The sequence below is a fragment of the Orcinus orca genome, chromosome 2, assembly GCF_937001465.1.
Source record: "Orcinus orca chromosome 2, mOrcOrc1.1, whole genome shotgun sequence".
Taxonomy (NCBI): Eukaryota; Metazoa; Chordata; class Mammalia; order Artiodactyla; family Delphinidae; genus Orcinus; species Orcinus orca.
In genome coordinates, this window is record NC_064560.1 from 121,626,845 (window position 1) to 121,646,397 (window position 19,553).

The window sequence follows — 19,553 nt, forward strand, 5'->3', positions numbered from 1 at the left end:
CTTTTTCTTGATGAGTCTGGCTAATGGTTTATCAATTTTGTTTATCTTCTCAAAGAACCAGCTTTTAGTTTTATTGATCTTTGCTTTCATTTCCTTCATTTCTTTTTCATTTATTTCTGATCTGATTTTTATGATTTCTTTCCTTCTGCTAACTTTGGGGTTTTTTTGTTTTTCCTTCTCGAGTTGCTTTAGGTACAAGGTTAGGTTGTTTATTCAAGGTGTTTCCTGTTTCTTAAGGTAGGATTGTATTGCTATAAACTTCCCTCTTAGAACTGCTTTTGCTGCATCCCATAAGTTTTGGGTCGTCATGTCTCCATTGTCATTTGTTTCTAGGTATTTTTAAATTTCCTCTTTGATTTTATCAGTGATCACTTCGTTATTAAGTAGTGTATTGTTTAGCCTCCATGTGTTTGTATTTTTTACTGATCTTTTCCTGTGATCGATATCTAGTCTCATAGCATTGTGGTTGGAAAAGATACTTGATACAATTTCAATTTTCTTAAATTTACCAAGGCTTGATTTGTGACTCAAGATATGATCTATCCTGGAGAACGTTCCATGAGCACTTGAGAAAAATGTGTATTCTGTTGTTTTTGGATGGAATGTCCTATAAATATCAATTAAATCCATCTTGTTTAATGTATCATTTAAAGCTTGTGTTTCCTTATTTATTTTCATTTTGGATGATCTGTCCATTGGTGAAAGTGGGGTGTTAAAGTCCCCTACTATGAATGTGTTACTGTCGATTTCCCCTTTTATGGCTGTTAGTATTTGCCTTATTTATTGAGGTGCTCCTATGTTGGGTGCATAAATATTTACAATTGTTATATCTTCTTCTTGGATCGATCCCTTGATCATTATGTAGTTTCCTTCTTTGTCTCTTCTAATAGTCTTTATTTTAAAGTCTATTTTGTCTGATATGAGAATTGGTACTCCAGTTTTCGTTTGGTTTCCATTTGCATGGAATATCTTTTTCCATCCCCTTACTTTCAGTCTGTATGTGTCTCTAGGTCTGAAGTGGGTCTCTTGTAGACAGTATATATATGGGTCTTGTTTTTGTATCCATTCAGCCAACCTGTGTCTTTTGGTGGGAGCATTTAGTCCATTTAAATTTAAGGTAATTATCGATATGTATGTCCCTGTTCCCTTTTTCTTGTTTTGGGTTCGTTATTATAGGTCTTTTCCTTCTCTTTTGTTTCTTGCCTAGAGAAGTTCCTTTAGCATTTGTTATATAGCTAGTTTGGTGGTGCTGAACTCTCTCAGCTTTTGCTTGTCTGTAAAGGTTTTAATTTCTCCATCAAATCTGAATGAGATCCTTGCTGGGTAGAGTAATCTTGGTTGCAGGTTTTTCTCCTTCATCACTTTAAATATGTCCTGCCAGTCCCTTCTGGCTTGCAGAGTTTCTGCTGAATGATCAGCTTTTAACCTTATGGGGATTCCCTTGTGTGTTATTTGTTGTTTTTCCCTTGCTGCTTTTAATATGTTTTCTTTGTATTTAATTTTTGACAGTTTGATTAATATGTGTCTTGGCATATTTCTCCTTGGATATATCCTGTATGGGACTCTCTGTGCTTCCTCGACTTGATTAACCCTTTCCTTTCCCATATTAGGGAAGTTTTCAACTATAATCTCTTCAAATATTTTCTCAGTCCCTTTTCTCTTCTTCTTCTGGAACCCCTATAATTCGAATGTTGGTGTGTTTAATGTTGTCCCAGAGGTCTCTGAGACTGTCCTCAGTTCTTTTCATTCTTTTTTCTTTATTCTGCTCTGCAGTAGTTATTTCCACTATTTTATCATCCAGGTCACTTATCCGTTCTTCTGCCTCAGTTATTCTGCTATTGATCCCATTTAGAGTATTTTTAATTTCATTTATTGTGTTGTTTATCATTGTTTGTTTCATCTTTAGTTCTTCTAGGTCCGTGTTAAATGTTTCTTGCATATTGTCTATTCTGTTTCCAAGGTTTTGGATCATCTTTACTATCATTATTTGGAATTCTTTTTCAGGTAGACTGCCTATTTCCTCTTCATGTGTTAGGTCTGGTGGGTTTTTATCTTGCTACTTCATCTGCTGTTTTTTTTCAGTCTTCTCATTTTGCTTATCTTACTGTGTTTGGGGTCTCCTTTTTGCAGGCTGCAGGTTCCTAGTTCCTGTTGTTTTTGGTGTCTGTCCCCAGTGGATAAGGTTGGTTCAGTGGGCTGTGTAGGCTTCCTGGTGGAGGGGACTAGTGCCTGTGTTCTGGTGGATGAGGCTGGATCTTGTCTTTCTGGTGGGCAGGTTCACGTCTGGTGGTGTGTTTTGGGGTGTCTGTGGCCTTATTATGATTTTAGGCAGCCTCTCTGCTAATGGGTGGGGTTGTGTTCCTGTCCTGCTAATTGTTTGGCATAGGGTGTCCAGCACTGTAGCTTGCTGGTCGTTGAGTGAAGCTGGGTGCTGGTGTTGAGATGGAGATCTCTGGGAGAATTTCGCCATTTGATATTATGTGGAGCTGGGAGGTCTCTTGTGGAACAGTGTCGTGAAGTTGGCTCTCCCACCTCAGAGGCACAGCACTGACTCCTCACTGCAGTACCAAGAGCCTTTCATCCACACGGCTCAGAATAAAAGTGAGGAAAAGTAGAAAGAAAGAATTAGTAGAAGAAGAAAGAAAGAAAGAAAGAAAGAAAGAAAGAAAGAAAGAAAGAAAGAAAAGGGAGGGAGGGAGAGAGGAAGGAAGGAAGGAAGGAGGGAAGGATGAAAAAAGAAAGAAAGAAAAGTAAAATAATACAAAGTAAGATAAAATATAATAAAGTTATTAAAATAAATAATTATTAAGGAAAAAAATTTAAAAAAAACAGATGGATAGAACCCTAGGACAAATGGTGGAAGCAAAGCTATACAGACAAAATCTCACACAGAAGCATACACATACACACTCACAAAAAGCAGAAAGGGAAAAAATCATAAATCATGCTTTCAAAGTCCACCTCGTCAATTTGGGATGATTCGTTGTCTAAAGGAGGGAAGGAAGGAAAGAAAGAAAGAAGGAAAGAAAGATGATAAAGTAAAATAAAATAAAGTTATTAAAATAATAAATAATTATTAAGAAAAAAAATTTAAGAAAAAAAATGGATGGATAGAACCCTAGGACAAATGGTGGAAGCAAAGCTATGCAGACAAAATCTCACACAGAGGCATACACATACACACTCACAAAAAGAGGAAAAGGGGAAAAAATCATAAACCTTGCTCTCAAAGTCCATCTCCTCAATTTGGGATGATTCATTGTCTATTCAGGTATTCCACAGATGCAGGGTACATCAAGTTGATTGTGGAGCTTTAATCCGCTGTTTCTGAGACTGCTGGGAGAGATTTCCCTTTCTCTTCTTTGTTCTCACAGCTCCTGGGGCTCAGCTTTGGGTTTGGGCCTGCCTCTTTGTGTAGGTCGCTGGAGGGTGTCTGTTCTTCACTCAGATAGGACAGGGTTAAAGGAGCCGCTGATTTGGGGGCACTGGCTCACTCATGCCGGGGGGAGTTGGAAATTATTCTTTTTATATCCTTGGAAAGAGTTGTGTTTGATTGGTGCTATTTTTTCTTTAGATATTTAAAAGAATTTATCTGTGAAGCTATTTGGGCCAGTTTTCCTTGTGGAAAGATTTTAAATTCAATATTCAGTTTCTTTTTTTTTTATTATTGGAGTATAGTTGCTTAACAATGTTGTGTTAGTTTCTAGTGTACAGCAAAGTGAATCAGCCACATTTATACATATATCCCCTCTTCCATGGATTTCCTTCCCATTTAGGTCACCACAGAGCATTGAGTAGAGTTCCCTGTGCTATGCAGTCTGTTCTCATTAGTTACCTATTTTATACATAGTAGTGTATATATGTCAATCCCAATCTCCCAATCCATCCCAGCCCCCTTTCCCCCTTATTATCCGTACATTTGTTCTTTACATCTGTCTCTATTTCTGCTTTGCAAATAAGTTCATCTATACCATCTTTCCAGGTTCCACATATATGCATTAATATATAGTATTTGTTTTTCTCTTTCTGACTTACTTCACTCTGTATGACAGTCTCTAAGTCCATCCACATCTCTACAAATGACCCAATTTCGTTCCTTTTCATGGCCTAGTAATATCCCATTGTATATATGTACCACATCTTCTTTATCCTTTCCTCCGTTGATGGACATTTAGGTTGACTCCATGACCTGGCTATTCTAAATAGTCCTGTAATGAATATTGTGGTGCATATGTCTTTTTGAATTTTGGTTTTCTATGTGTTTATGCCAAGGAGTGGATTTTTGAGTCATATGGTAGTTCTATTTTTAGTTTTTTAAGGAAACCCCATACTATTCTCCATAGTAGCTGTGTCAATTAACATTCCCACTCGGCTCCGTTTTCTCCACACCCTCCCCAGCATTTATTGTTTGTAGGTTTTTGTTTTTTTTTTTTTTGCATTACACGGGCTTCTCACTGTTGTGGCCTCTCCTGTTGCAGAGCACAGGCTCCGGATGCGCAGGCTCAGCAGCCATGGCGCACAGGCCCAGCTGCTCCGTGGCATGTGGGATCTTCCCAGACCAGGGCACGAACCGATGTCCCCTGCATCGGCAGGCGGACTCTCAACCACTGTGCCACCAAGGAAGCCCTGTTTGTAGATTTTTTTGATGGCCATTCTGACTGGTGTTAGGTGATACCTCATTGTATTGAATTTCTCTAATAATTAGCGATGTTGAGCATCTTTTCATGTGTTTTTTGGCCATCTGTATGTCTTCTTTTGAGAAATGTCTGTTTAGGTCATCTGCCCACATTTTGATTGGGTTGTTTGTTTTTTTGGTTATTGAGCTGCATGAACTGTTTGTATATTTTGGAGATTAATCCCTTGTCAGTTGCTTCGTTTGTAAATATTTTCACCTATTCTGAGGGTTGTCTTTTTATCTTGGTTATGGTTTTCTTTGCTGTGCAAAAGCTTTTAAGTTTAATTAGGTACCATTTGTTTATTTTTGTTTTTATTTTCATTATGCAAATCTGTCAGTGTGATACACCACATTAACAAATTGAAGAATAAAAACCGTATGGTAATCTCAATAGTTGCAGAAACAGCTTTTGACAAAATCCAACACCCATTTATGACAAAAAAACTCTCCAGAAAGTGGGCACAGAGAGAACCTACCTCAATATAATAAAGGCCATATACAATAAACCCATAGCAAACATCATTCTCAGTGTTGAAAAACTGAAAGCATTTCCTCGAAGATCAGGAACCAGACAAGGATGTCCACTCTTACCACTATCACTCAAATAGTTTAGGAAGTCCTAGCCATGGCAATCAGAGAAGAAAAAGAAATAGAAGGAATCCAATTTGGAAAAGAAGAAGTAAAACTGTTACTTTGCAGATGACATGATACTATACATAGAAAATCCTGTAGATGCCACCAGAAAAGTACTAGAGCTAATCAATGCATTGGGTAAAGTTGCAGGATACAAAATTAATAAACAGAAATCGATTGCAATCCTATGCACTAACAACAAAAGATCAGAAAGAGAGATTAAGGAAACAATCTCATTTGCCATTGCAACAAAGGAAAAAATACCTAGGAATAAACCTACGTATAGAGGCAAAAGACCTGTACTAGAAAACTATAAGATATTGATGAAAGAAATCAAAGAAGATGCAAGCAGATAGAGAGATATACCATGTTCTTGGATTGGAAGAATCAATATTGTGAAAATGGCTATACTACCCAAAGCAATCTACAGATTCAATGCAATCCCTATCAAGCTACCAATGGCATTTTTCACAGAATTAGAACAAAAAAATTGTACAGTTTATATGGAAACACAAAAGACCCTGAATAGCCAAAGCAATCTTGAGAATGAAAAACGGAGCTGGAGGAATCAGCCTCCCTGAATTCAGGGTATACTACAAAGCTACAGTAATCAAGACAGTATGGTATTGACACAAAAACAGAAATATAGATCAATGGAACAGGAAAGAAAACCCAGAGATAAACCCACACACCTATGGTCACCTAATCTTTGACAAAGGAAGCAAGAATATACAATGGAGAAAAGACAGTCTCTTCAATAAGTGGTGCTGGGAAAACTGGACAGCTACATGTACAAGAATGAAATTAGAACACTCCCTAACACCATACACAAAAATAAACTCAAAAGTGGATTAAAGATCTAAATATAAGGCCAGACAGTATAAAGCTCTTAGAGGAAAACATAGGTAGAACACTATTTGACGTAAATCACAGCAAGATCTTTTTGATGCACCTTCTACAGTAATACTCAGTTTCTTTAAAATATATACAACTATTCAGTTTTCTTGTCTTTCGTCCATTTTTGGTTATATGCTGTTCAAGGGAATTATTCATCTAATTTTTCAAATTTATTGATAATTTGTTCATCATATACTTGTATAATCTTTGTAATGTCTGTACATATAGAGGAATACCCCATTTTTCATTCCTATTAAGGCTACTTGTGCTTTTTCCTCTTTGTTTTAAAATACATATTTCTAGAGGATTATTACTTTTATTCATCTTTCCAAAAAACAATTTTTTGGATTTCTTCATTTGATCTATTGCTTTTATTACAAAATATTTGGGGTATTTTTTAATTAACATTTTGTTATTGATTTCAACTTTAATTATGGTCAAAGAACATACTCTGTATGGTTTGAACACTTTGTTTTGGTAAATGTTTTATGTGTGTAGTTATACTAGCTTTCCAAAAGAAAATGTTTGCTAATTTTTTTAATCCTTTTAACTTTTTTGTATGTTCATATTTAAGGTGTGTTTCTTGTGATTAGCATATTGTTGTTCACTTGCAGTCTGACAGAATTTGTCTTTCAAGCGTAATATTTAGTCTGTTTACATGAAATGCAATTAGTAATATTGTGAATTGAATTCTATTATCTAACTATATTTTTCTTTTTCTACCTGTTTTAATTTAATCTCATAGAAACTTGTAAATATGCAGTACAGTATTAACTTAATCACCATGCTGTACATTATATCCCCATGACTTATTTTATAACTAGAAGTTTGTACCTTTTGATACCCATTTCACCAAACCTGCACTCTGTCCCCCACACTGCCCCCAGCAACCACCAATCTGATCTCTGTTTCTATGAGGTTTTTTTTTTTAAGATTGATATAAAAGTAAGATCATATGGCATATGTCCTTCTCTGACTTATTTCACTTAGCACACTCTCTAAAGGTTCATCCATGTTGTCACAAATGGCAACATTTCCTTCTATTTATGGCTGAATGATATTCTGTTGTGTATGTGTGTGTATATATATATATATATATATATATACACACACATTTTCTTTATCCAGTCATTCATTGGTAGACAGGTTATTTCCATATATTGACTATTGTAAATAATCCTGCAATGAACATAGGTGAGTATATATCTCTTTGAGTTAGTGTTTTTCATTTTCTTTGAATAAATACCCAGGAGTGGAATTGCTGGATGATATCTTAGTTCTACTTTTAACTTTCTGAGGAACTTCCAACTGTTTTCCATTGTGGCTGCACCAACTTACAGTCCCAACAGTGCCCCAGGGTTCCCTTTTCTCCAAATCCTTGCCAACACTTGTTATTTTTTGTCTTTTTCATAATTGTCATTCTAATAGGTGTGAGGTCATATCTCATTGTGGTTTTGATTTGCATTTCCCGGATGATTAGTGATGTTGAGAATCTTTTCATGTAACTGTTGGCATCTGCATGTTTTCTTTATAAAAATGTCTTTTCAGACCCTCTGTCCATTTTTAATTTTTTAATTTATTTGATTGAAATAGTTGATTTACATTGATGTGTTAATTTCTACTATACAGCAAAGTGATTCAGTTATACATATATATACATTCTTTTTCATATTCTTTTCCATTATGGTTTATCACAGGATATTGAACATAGTTCCCTGTGCTATACAGTAGGACCTTGTTGTTTATTCATTCTATGTATAATAGTTTGCATCTGCTAATCCAAAGCTCCCAATCCATCCCTCCCCAACCCCATTCCCCCTTGGCAACCACAAGTCTTTTCTCCATGTCTGTGAGTCTGTTTCTGTTTTGTAGATAAGTTCATTTGTGTCATATTTTAGATTCCACATATAAGTGATATCATACGTACTTGTCTTTCTCTTTCTGACTTACTTCACTTACTCTGATAATCTCTAGGTCCATCCATGTTGCTGCAAATGGCATTATTTCATTCTTTTTTATGGCTGAGTAGTATTCCATTCCATATATGTACCACATCTTCATCCATTCGTCTGTTTATGGACATTTAGGTTGTTTCCATGTCTTGGCTGTTGTAAATAGTGCTGCAGTGAACATTGGGGTGCATGTATCTTTTCAAATTAGAGTTTTCTCTGGATATATGCCCAGGAGTGGGATTGCTGGATAATATGGCAACTCTATTTTTAGTTTTTTTTTTTTTTTTTTTTTTTTTTTTGCGGTACGCGGGTCCCCCACTGCCACGCCCCACGCCCCCCTGCCGTGAAGCACAGGCTCTGGATGCGCAGGCCCAGCGGCCACGGCCCACAGGCCCAGCCGCTCCGTGGCATGCGTATTTTTAGTTTTTTAAGGATCCTCCATACTGTTTTCTTTAGTGGCTGTACCAATTTACATTCCCACCAACAGTGCTGAACAGTTTCCTTTTCTCCACACCCTCTCCAGCATTTGTTAGTTGTAGACTTTTTAATGGTGGCCATTCTGACCAGTGTTAGGTGTTACCTCATAGTAATTTTGATTTTCTGCCCACTTTTTAATCAGATTGTTTTTTTACTATTCTATCAGTTCTTTACATATTTTGGATATTTTATCAAATATATGATTTGCAAACATTTTCACCCATTCAGGAGCTTGCTTTTTCATTTTGTTGATAGTTTCTTTTGCTGTGCAGAAGGTTTTTAGTTTGATATAGTTCCACTTGTTTATTTTTGCATTTTTTGCCTTTTGGTGTCAAATCCAAAAAATCATCCCCAAGACCAATGTCAAGGAGCTTACCACCTATTTTTCTTCTAGGAATTTTATGGTTTCAGGCATTAAGTTCAAATCTTTGATGTATTTTGTATTGATATTTTTGTATGGTATAAGATAATGGTCCAGTTTTCCCAACAGCATTAACTGAAGAGACTGTCCTTTTCTCATTGTTCTTGGCTCCTTTGTTGTAAATTAATGTACTATATAAGTGGGTTTATTTCTGTGCTATTCAGTTCCATTGATCTGTGTGTCTGTTTTTATGCCAATACTATACTGTTTTAATTACTATAGTTTTGTAATAGAGTTTGAAATCAGGGAGGGTGATACCTCCTGCTTTGGTCTTCTACCTCAAGATTGCCTTAATTATTCATGGTCTTGTGTCCCATTCAATTTTTGGATTGTTCTGTTTCTGTAAAAAATGTCATTGGAATTATTTTTTTAACATCTTTATTGGAGTATAATTGCTTTACAATGGTGTGTTAGTTTCTGCTATATAACAGAGTGAATCAGCTATAGATATACATATAACCCCATATCTCCTCCTTCTTGCATCTCCCTCCCTCCCTCCCTATCGCACCCCTCTAGGTGGTCACAAAGCACCTGATCTCCCTGTGCTATGTGGCTGCTTCCCACCAGCTATCTATTTTACATGTGATAGTGTATATATGTCCATGCCACTCTCTCACTTCGTCCCAGCTTACCCTTCTCCTCCCCGTGTCCTCAAGTCCATTCTCTATGTCTGCATCTTTATTCCTGTCCTGCCCCTAGCTTCTTCAAAACCATTTTTAATTTTTTTAGATTCCATATATATGTGTTAGCATATGGTATTTTTCTCTTTCTGACTTACTTCACTCTGTATGACAGACTCTAGGTCCATCCACCTCACTACAAATCTCTCAATTTCATTTCTTTTTATGGCTGAGTAATATTCCATTGTATATATGTGCCACATCTTCTTTATCCATTTGTCTGTTGATGGACACGTAGGTTGCTTCCATGTCCTGGCTATTGTAAATTGAGATGCAATGAACATTGTGGTACATGACTCTTTTTGAATTATGGTTTTCTCAGGGTATATGCCCAGTAGTGGGATTGCTGCATCATATGGTATTTCTATTTTTATTTTTTTAAGGAACCAACATACTGTTCTCCATAGTGGCTGTATCAATTTACATTCCCACCACCAGTGCAAGAGGGTTCCCTTTTCTTCAAACCCTCTCTAGCATTTATTGTTTGTGGATTTTTTGATGATGGCCATTCTGACCACTGTGAGGTGATACCTCATTGTAGTTTTGATTTGCATTTCTCTAATGATTTTGATAGGGGTTGCATTGAACCAATAGATAGCTTTGGGTAGTATGGACATTTTAACAATATTAATTCTTTCAATCCATGAACTCAGAGTATTGTTCCACATTTTTTTTTCTTCTACAGTTTTTTTCATCAGTGTCTTATAGTTTTCAGTATAGAGGTCTTATGCCTCCTTGGTTAAATTTATTCTTATATGTTTTATTCTTTTTTTGTTTTTGTTTTGTTTTGTTTGCGGTACGCGGGCCTCTCACTTCTGTGGCCTCTCCTGTCGCGGAGCAACAGCCTCCCGACGCGCAGGCTCAGCGGCCATGGCTCACGGGCACAGCCACTCCGTGGCATGTGGGATCTTCCCGGACCGGGGCAAGAACCCGTGTCCCCTGCATCGGCAGGCGGACCCTCAACCACTGCGCCACCAGGGAAGCCCTGTTTTATTCTTTTTGATGCAGTTGTAGATGGGATAGTTTTAATTTCTCTTTCTGATAATTCATTTTTAGTGAATAGACATACCACAGATTACCATACATTGATTTTGTATCCTGTGACTTTACTGAATGTGTTGATTAGTTCTAACAGTTATTTTGATGAAGTCTCAGGGTTTTGAATAAATAATATCATGTTATTTGCAAATATTGACAGTTCTACTTCTTCCTTTCCAACTTGGATGCTTTTCTTTTTCTAGCCTAATTGCTCAAGCTAGTACTTCCAATATTAAGTTGGATGAAAATGGTGGGAGTGGGCATCCTTTTCTTGATCCTGATTTTACCTTTTCATTGTTGAGTATGATGTTAGCTTATCATATATGGGCTTTGTTATGTTGAGGTATATTCTCTCTATACCCACTTTGTTGAGAGGTTTTATCTTAAATGTTGAATTTTGTCAAATGCTTTTTCTGCATCTATTGAGATGATCATGTAATTTTCATCCTTCATTTTTTTAATGGGGTATATCTCATTGATTAATTTGTGGATGTTGAACCATTCTTTCATCCCTGGGATAAATCCCACTTGATCATGGTGTATGATCCTTTTAATGTATTCTTGAATTGATTTGCTAATATTTGTTGAGAATTTTTTTCCCCTATTCTTTACAGGGATATTGGCCTGTAATTCGTGTGTGTGTGACATCCTTGTCTGGTTTTGGTATCAGGTTAATGCTGGCCTCATAAAATGAGGTTGAAAGTGTTCTTTCCTCTTCTATTCTTTGGAAGAGTTTGAAGAGACTCTGTATTAATTTTCTTTTAATTCTACCAAACATTTAACAAGTGAAGCCATCTGGTCCTGAGCTTTTTCTGTTTTATTTCTGATTCAATATTCTTGCTAGTAATCAGTCTGTTCAGATTTTTTATTTCTTGATGACTCAGTATTGGCAGGTTGTATGCTTCTAGGAATTTAGCCATTTCTTCTAGGTTGTCCAACTTGTTGGCGTATAATTGTTTAGGCTCTCTCATCCTTTGTATTTCTGTGGTTTGGGGTGTAATATCTCCTCTTTCATTTCTGATTTTGAGCCCTCTTTTTTTTTCTTAGTTTTTTTGAGCTTTTCAAAGAACCAGCTCTTAGTTTCATTGATCTGTTTGTCTTTTCAGTCTCTATTTTATTTACTTCCATTCTGATCTTTCTTATTTCCTTCCTTCTGTTAACCTTGCACTTAAGTTGTTCTTCTTTCACTAGTTCCTTGAGGTGTTAAATTGTTGAGATTTTTCTTATTTCTTAATGTAGGCATTTATCACTATGAACTTCCCTCTTTGAACTTCTTTTTTTTTGCATCCCATATCTTTTGGTATGTTGTACTTCCATTTTTTTTTGTTTTAAGGTTTTTTTAATTTAACTTTTAATTCTTTGACCCAGTGGTTATCAGTGCATATTTTTTATCTCCACATATTCATGAATTTTCCAGTTTTCTTTTTATAATTTATTTCTAGTTTCATACTATTGTGGTTGGGAAAAGATGCCTGATATAATTTCAATCTTCTTAAATTTATTAAGGCTCATTTTGTGGCCTAATATATGATCTATCTTAAAGACTGTTCCATGTGCACTTGTAAAGAATGTGCATTCTGTTGCTTTGGGATGAAATGTTCTAGATATATATAAATATATATATATATTTATATATATAAAAGTTAAAAACTTAATATTCAACTGTCCATTTCTTACCCTTTTTATTTCTTACCCTTTTTTTTTTTACCATTTATTCAACAAATTCAGCGAATTTTTCTAAATTATTGAACTTGACTTTTTTAGACTGTTTGACACTTTTACCATTTCTTCTTGAATAAACCACTGCAAAAATGAACTAATCTACAGTTGCTCTCACAATCCTGATTCTTCATTTTCTCCTCCAATTTCTTTCCTCCCCACATACAATGTACCTAATTGATCTTCCCATTCTTTATTTTCTTTCTACATTGTCTTAAGTCTCATTCATTCTATAGCAGCAATTATTTGTAAAACTATAGTTCCAATTTTCTGTTGCCTGTTGGATATTCTATTGTAAAAGATATCTGAACTTCCAACCTTAAAAGCCCAAAGAAGAGTTTTTTTCCATCTCTCCCACTGTTAAATTTTAAAGCAAAACACACATAGATTTTCACAGTTCTGTCACTGTTAACTAGGGATAACATTCCCATAGTTATCCAAGCTTGAAATTTTAGTTGTCCTTTAATTATACAACCTTTCATCATGAAAGTATTCTAACTAAATTACTTATTGTTTATACTGTGATGAATTCATCTTGAATTCATTTTCTTCTTTCTACCTTATCTATAAATTCATCTTTTCACCTTAACCTAGACTATTGAATAGGCCTCTAAATGATCTCCCTGACTTTAGTTTTTCTCTTTGCCAGTCTATCCATCAAGTCACTTCTATATTAACCATCTGATCATTCTGTCTTATTACTTGGAAAACAAAACAACTGGAGGAAGAAAAAAATGCTTTCTACTGGCTAGAGAGCAAAGCCTGAAATTCCTAATCTGCTTTATTGATCCAACTTTTCCCTAGTCCTCATATTCTCTTTCTCTATTCTATTTTTTAATGTGTATCTTGTACTATTCTTTTCTTTTATACATATATTTCAAGTTCTTACTAGGAAAAATTAATCCATATTTTCTGAATGAAATCTTACACCTTTGCTAATTTTTTGTGCAGAAGTAGTACAGAGTTGGGTGAGTTTTAACCTCTTCCTTATCCATGTCTGCTGGCCAGTTAGCCACCTTAAATATAACCCACATTTTCTAACCCAAGTGGAAAATAGGGAACTGGTACTGAAAATATAACTTCAAGACAAGGCTCTATCAATCATTGAAGCTCCTGACAATCACATGTTGCTACTAAGTCTGTCCCACATGGAAATATTGAAGCAACCTCTCTTTTGAAACCCTCCCATCCTATTAAATCTAAACTCAAATTCTAACACATCCATTCCACTTTCTTTGATTCTGTAAATTGGAAGAATTTCTCCTTGCACTTCTTTTAGCATTTTCTTTAACTTCTCCAATGAGCTATTTTCTGTACAGTATTATATGTCTTTATGTACCTACCTTACCCCTGGTTATTTATAGACAAGATGAGGAGAGGGTTCATAATATGCTTTCTGTATATTCCATATTGTCCATCACAGGCACTCAAATATTTGAACTAACTGTTTATAATAGTTTGAATATAGCCAGATTCTCCCCCCTTTTAATTAGGTCCAGTTGTGTGGCATTTGCTCTGACATCAGAAGTCTATTTATATTTTTATATGACAACAGATGTTGTACCTGTTATTTGACCTCTTTTCTACTGGTCAACTTTTATTTTGCTTTAATATTATTCTCTGCTTCCTTTAGTATAATATCTTTGTAAAGAAATATATGCACATACATATTTATATGCATATACCTGAATAAATATATGTCTCTATATACATCTTAAGTTATAACTGCTAGGACATCTTCAGATGATACATTTCTTTGAATCTATGACAGTGACTTGTGTGACTTGTGTGTTTATCTTTTTACATCCTGTCGGTACCTCACTCACTACCAGACACATAGTGCTTAGTAAATGCTCAGTGCCTGAATGTTTAGTAAATTGATTTTTTGAAAACTCAAAATACGGAGAACTGATTTGTATATTTGCATATTAACTATAATAATTTTTAGTATCTTTCTGTGGTAACTAAAAATGGAACTGGTGTTCAATTCTCAATTAAATGTGACCACCAAGTCACATATAAAGCAGGAAAAAATATTTAAACAATGTTTTGGGGAGGGGGGACAATTTTCTCCTCAAAATCAAACTGAGGAATCTGTAGAATGCCAGATACAGTTATGAATTTGGAGTTATTCTGAAACTGGCAAACATCTGCATCTTCCACATCTGGGGCAGCATCTGTTCTGTGTTGCTAGAAGAAAAAAACAAGAAAAGTGGGGTAAACACCACAGCACAATATCAAATTCTACAAATCTAACAAATGTATTTATTTATTGTCGATCAAGTGGCCAAGAAGCGGTGTGAGGCCCATACTAAGATGCTTGATAATTGCATTTCTCAACTCCCTTTAGAAAATGCCATACTCTGGGCCTGGGAATAACAAGCTTTTGCATAACAGCACAGGGACCTATAAATAAGAAACTCATTAAGCTACCTGTAGCAGGCCTCTACTCCAACCCTGCACTGGCTTGGGGAACTTAATGAGGTGATAATGAGGAGAAAATGGTTTAGCTCCTTTTTGGCCTGGTTTGCAATGGGTAGGGAAATCCCAGTCTTCAGTGAAACAGCCACCATAGAGCCCAATTCATCATTCAGGGTGGGTCTATACCAGAGAAATAATTTGCTTCTAGGCCCCGAAGTTATTTGGCTCCCCTGTCTATGGAAACAAAGCAAGCTATTCATTCACACTTGAAGGGACTGTCCGAATAACACCAATAAAGGGTGTTAAACTAGCTGGTCATTAGCATTTGAAGGGAGCCAAATAACACCAACAAAGGGTGTTAAACCAATCCACATTGTGTGTGTGTGGTGGGGGGGGTGGGAGCACTGTGCAATTCTAAGTGGATTAATGCCAGCATTATTTTCTCACTATGAGCCCAGCCTCCTAAGATTTCATATTCATTCACGGCTGGACCAAACCTTCTTGGCCAAGCTCTCTCCTTCTTTTTCCTATAAAGAAACTAAAGCAGTGTGCTGGGGTTAAGAATATAACATTTAGCATATTCGAGACGAGACAGAGATTGGATCACCAAGCTGTTGGGCATCCAGGCCACAGTGCCAAATTCAGTAGGATATTCTATGGCGGTCCCCAAGAGGGGTCCAAGAAGAATAGATGAATGATCAGTTTCATTAAATTTAAGCTTTTCTCAGTTAGGTTAAATGCTGCTATTGACAACCCTCAAAGTAAAGAAAAAACCAAAATTGTCAAACAGATCCTAAAATGTATAGGAAAGAACTGAGACTAAAGAAAGTGAAACTCTTCCTGAAGAAATGATGGGAGCTTACTCTACCAGACACCAAAATTCATCATAAAGCTGTGGTAATTAGGGCAGTAGGGTACTAGTGCAGGGATAAATAGATAAATGTAAGAGGAAAGAACAACCATAAACAGATACATGCATCTATGGAAATGTGATGTACAGCAAAGGAGATGTTACAGATCATGGGAAAATGAGCAACCTGATTAAATGATGCTGTGGCAATTGCTAATCCATATAGAAATATCAACATATAGCCTTACACAATAAGATACAAGAAAATAAGCAAAATAAAAGTTGACCAGTAGAAAAAAGATCAAATAACAGGTACAACATCCGTTGTCATATAAAAATATAAATAGACTTCTGATGTCAGAGCAAACGCCACACAACTGGACCTAATTAAAAGGGGGGAGGATCTGGCTATATTCAAACTATTATAAACAGTTAGCTAAGCAGGCACAAATAGTTCAAATATTTGAGTGCCTGTGATGGACAATATGGAATATACAGAAAGCATATTATTAACCCTCTCCTCATCTTATCTATAAATAAGCAGGGGTAAGGTAGGTACATAAAGACATATAATACAGAAATCCTCTCTATAATGTCTCTTAGGGAAGGACATTTATTCTCTAGTTGAAAGCAGCCCAGAAAATTCAGGAAAAACATATAGTCAATTAAAGTCAAGATTTCATACTGTAGGTGTTACTATTATTCTACCAGGTAGAAGTGGCAAGATAATGCACATATGCTACAGTGCTCAGTAATTTTATTTACATTATTAAATATTTTTGTGGGTTACACAATAAAAAGCCTCATTTTGTAGATAAGAAAATGTCAGCTAAGAGATTAAATAGCTTATCTTGCCTGAAACAACTAGTAAGTGCTGGAGCCAAAAATTCACACCCAAAGAATATAGTTTTCAGTAACAGCACATAATTGAGACCCAGAGAATCTACAGACCTCAGCTGATAGGCATGGTGATAATTCAGAGATAACTTTCAAGTAGAGAGTTTCAAGTAAATTATGGCCTATTGGACATATGAATTTATCTTTACCCTTCACCAAATCAACAACAAAGGATAAAAAGCATTGCAAGCTCACAAGGACAAAGCTAATGGGAGACAAAAAGATAGCATTTGAGAATGATGCACATTGTATAACAAAGCACAACAAAAAAATAAAGTTGAACTCTTCTTATCATAAGGGAAGGCAAGGCCAGTGAGAAGCAAGTCAATTCATGCTGCAGAATGGGGTTGGGGTTGTAGAGGTGTAGGATTTTGGGGGGTTGGGGGAGGCAACAGAGCACTAAGCCAGGGTGCAGGACAAGGCTGAAACAAGATGACTGGTTTAACACTTGTTCAGCTCCCTGGCACTCTCCCCTCCCCAGGTTACGAGGCTAAGCAAATGTCCCCTCCCACAACTTGCATCTCCACAACAATTTGTGGTCTATTGGTCAGATTGATCTACAACTTCTGCCATAACCTTGAAACTCAACAGGCCCCCAAACTTCATTTTCCTCTTAAAACTAATTTCCCTTCTGAATTTCCTCATTTTGGTGAAATTCACCATCATTATTATATTGGGTTATTTTATTAATTTGTAGTAGGTTTTTTTTTTGATATACTGATATGAATCCTTGTTGATTACATATTCTCCCAGTTTTTGGTTTATCTTTTCATGTTCGTATTTTAGTAAGTAAATTTAAAATTATAAAGTAATTATATTTATCGATTTATTTTTTAGTTAGCATTTGTGTGTGTCTTGCTGAAGAAAACCTTTGCAATTCTGAGTCTTTAAAGATAGTCTCCTATAATTTATTCTAAAAGCTTAAAGTTTAGACTTACACATTTAATTCTAATCTATTTGGAGCTTGTTTTCTTGTATCTTATTGTATAAGGCTATATGTTGATATTTCTGTATGGATTAACAATTGCCACAGAACCATTTAATCAGGTTGCTCATTTTCCCATGATCTGTAACATCTCCTTTGTCGTACATCACATTTCCATAGATGCATGTATCTGTTTATGGTTGTTCTTTCCTCTTACGTTTATCTATTTATCTATCCCTGCACTAGTACCCTACTGCCCTAATTACCACAGCTTTATGATGAATTTTGGTGTCTGGTAGAGTAAGCTCCCATCATTTCTTCAGGAAGAGTTTCACTTTCTTTAGTCTCAGTTCTTTCCTATACATTTTAGGATCTGTTTGTCAGTTTCCTGTAAAAATACCCGTTGAGGTTATGATCAAAATCACACTGATACTTTTTAGTAATTTTGAGTTTTTGTAAACCATGAATATGGTATATGCCTTATTTATTGAGATTTTGTCTTTCTATATATATTTTTCATAAAAGCCTTGAATTTTTTAGATTTCTAGTTACCATCTATTTTTTTGTTATTGTACATTGTAACTATTCTACTTTTTGCTGTTGTGTACAAATGTAATGGGTTTTTGTATAATGATCTTATATTTATTTAGCAAACGTACTAATCTATATAATCTTCCAAAAATTGTTTTGCATATTCTTTATAGTTGTCTATATTGAGAAATATTACACCAATTGTTTATCAAATGTTTTGTTTCTTCCTCTCCAAGCCTTAAAAATTTTGTTCTCCTCTTATTGTATGGGTTGGAAACTCTAGGACAATATTGGTAACAATTGGTGTTACTGGACACCCATCCTCATAGTAAGTTATGATTATAATGTTTCACCATTAAGATGTTATTTGCATAGTTTGCTAAAAGATTTTATAAAAATGTATTAATATTGACTTTTATAAACTGCATTTTATCAATTAAGAAAATCATTTTCTCAGAATCAATCCCCAGACAAAATGGCGGAGTAGAAGGACCTGAGCTCACCACCTCTCATGAAAACACCAGAATCACAACTAACTGCTGAACAACCATTGACAAAGGACTGCACCCTACCAAGAAAGATATTCTACTTCCAAAGACAAAGAAGGCAGAATGAGATGGTAGGAGGGGCACATTCATGATACAATCAAATCCCATACCTGCTGGATGGGTGATCCACAAATAGGAAAATAATTATATCGCAGAGGTTCTTCCACAGCAGTGAGCATTTTGAGCCCCGTGTCAGGCTTCCCAGTCTGGGGCTCCGGCATTGTGAGGAGGAGCCCCCAGAGCATTTGGCTCTGAAGGCCAGCAGGGCTTGATCTTAGGAACTCCACAGGAATGGGGGAAACAGAAATGTCAGTCTTGGAGGGTGCACACAAGGTCTCATGTGCACCAGGACCCAGGAACAAAGCATTTACTTTATAGGAGCCTGGGCCAGACCAACCTGATGGCCTTGGAGAGCCTTCTGGGGTGGTGGGGGTAGCTGTGGCTCACTGTGGGGACAAGGGCAATGGTGGTGGAGATTCTAGGTAGTACTTAGTGGTGTGAGCTGTCCTGGAGGACACCAAGACCTGGCCCCACCCAACAGCCCGAAGGCTCCAGTGCTGGGACACCTGAGGCCAAACAACCAACAGGGCAGGTATACAGCCCCACCCATCAGCCATCAGACAAGCTGCTTAAAGTCTGACTGAGCCCACAGCTGCCTCTAAACACACCCCTTAACACAGCCCTGCCCACCAGTAGGCAGGCACCAGTCCCTCCCACCAGGAAGCCTATACAAGCCTCTTGGACCAGCCTCATTCACCAGGGGGCAGACACCAGAAACAAGAGGAACTATAATCCTGCAGCCTATAGGACCACAAACACAGAAAGTTGGACAAAATGAGATGGCAGGGAAATATGTTACAGATGAAGGAACAAAATAAAACTCCAGAAC

At 36.3% G+C, this 19,553-nt stretch overlaps 1 long non-coding RNA gene across 1 annotated transcript in view; it reads right to left on the reverse strand.

Moving 5' to 3' along the window:
* Positions 1–8,504: 8,504 nt before the first annotated feature.
* Positions 8,505–19,553, reverse strand: part of LOC125963404 (uncharacterized) — a 143,615-nt gene continuing 132,566 nt past the window's right edge. Inside the window, exon 4 of the long non-coding RNA XR_007475348.1 lies at positions 8,505–14,682. This is a non-coding gene — a long non-coding RNA (uncharacterized LOC125963404). The remainder of the gene's footprint in view (positions 14,683–19,553) is intronic.